The sequence below is a fragment of the Chiloscyllium plagiosum genome, chromosome 19 (genome assembly GCF_004010195.1).
Source record: "Chiloscyllium plagiosum isolate BGI_BamShark_2017 chromosome 19, ASM401019v2, whole genome shotgun sequence".
NCBI classification, from domain to species: Eukaryota; Metazoa; Chordata; class Chondrichthyes; order Orectolobiformes; family Hemiscylliidae; genus Chiloscyllium; species Chiloscyllium plagiosum.
The window spans coordinates 33,101,016-33,102,835 of NC_057728.1; positions in this window are offsets into that span (position 1 = coordinate 33,101,016).

The following is a 1,820-nucleotide window of genomic DNA, read 5'->3' on the forward strand; positions in this document are numbered from 1 at the left end:
GGCATTTTTGATAAGGGATAGCATTACAGCTATGCTGAGGAAGGATATTCCTGGACATACATCCAGGGAAGTTTTTTGGGTGGAACTGAGAAATAAGAAAGGGATGATCACCTTATTGGGATTGTATTATAGACCCCCTAATAGTCAGAGGGAAATTGAGAAACAAACTTGTAAGGAGATCTCAGCTATCTATAACAATAATAGGGTAGTTATGGTAGGGGATTTTAACTTTCCAAACATCGACTGGGACTGCCATAGTATTAAAGGTTTAGATGGAGAGGAATTTCTTAAGTGCATACAAGACAATTTTCTGATTCAGTATGTGGATGTACCTACCAGAGAAGGTGCAAAACTTGACCAACTTTTGGGAAATAAGGCAGGGCAGGTGACTGAGGTGTCAGTGGGGGAGCACTGTGACTGAGGTGTCAGTGGGGGAGCACTTTGGGGCCAGCGACCATAAGTCTATTCGTTTTAAAATCGTGATGGAAAAGGATAGACCAGATCTAAAAGTTGAAGTTCTAAATTGGAGAAAGGCCAATTTTGACAGTATTAGGCAAGAACTTTCGAAAGCTGATTGGAGGCAGATGTTCACAGGTAAAGGGATGGCTGGAAAATGGGAAGCCTTCATAAATGAGATAACAAGAATCCAGAGGAAGTATATTCCTATCAGGGTGAAAGGGAAGGCTGGTAGGTATAGGAAATGCTGGATGACTAAAGAAAGTGAAGGTTTGGTTAAGAAAAAGAAGGTATAGACAGGATAGATCGAGTGAATCCTTAGAAGAGTATAAAGGCAGTAAGAGTATACTTAAGAGGGAAATCAGGAGGGCAAAAAAGAGACAGGAGATAGCTTTGGCAAATAGAATTAAGGAGAATCCAAAGGGTTTTTACAAATATATTAAGGACAAAAGGGTAACTAGGGAGAGAATAGGGCCCCTCAAAGATCAGCAAGGCGGCCTTTGTGTGGAGCCACAGAAAATGGGGAAGATACTAAATGAATATTTTGCATCAGTATTTCCTGTGGAAAAGAATATGGAAGGTACAGATTGTAGGGAAATAGATGGTGATATCTTGAAAAATGTCCAGATTACAGAGGAGGAAGTGCTGGATGTCTTGAAACGTTTAAAGGTGGATAAATCCCCAGGACCTGATCAGGTGTACCCGAGAACTCTGTGGGAAGTTAGAGAAGTAATTGCTGGGCCTCTTGCTGAGATATTTGTAACATCGATAGTCACAAGTGAGGTGCCGGGAGACTGGAGGTTGACAAATGTGGTGCCATTGTTTAAGAATGGCAGTAAAGACATGCCAGGGAACTATAGACGGGTGAGCCTGACCTCAGTGGTGGGCAAGTTGTTGGAGGGAATCCTGAGGGACAGGATGTACATGTATTTGGAAAGGCAAGGACTGATTAGGGATAGCCAACATGGCTTTGTGCATGGGACATCATGTCTCACAAACTTGATTGAGTTTTTGGAAGAAGTAACAAAGAAGATTGATGAGGGTAGAGCAGTAGATGTGATCTATATGGACTTTAGTAAGGCGTTCGTCAAGGTTCCCCATGGGAGACTGATTAACAAGCTTAGATCTTATGGAATACAGGGAGAACTAGCCATTTGGATACAGAACTGGCTCAAAGGTAGAAGACAGAGGGTGGTGATGGAGGGTTGTTTTTCAGACTGGAGACCTGTGAACAGTGGAGTGCCACAAGGATTGGTGCTGGGTCCTCTACATTTTGTCATTTACATAAATGATTTGGATACGAGCATAAGAGGTACAGTTAGTAAGTTTGCAGATGACACCAAAATTGGAGGTGTAGTGGACAG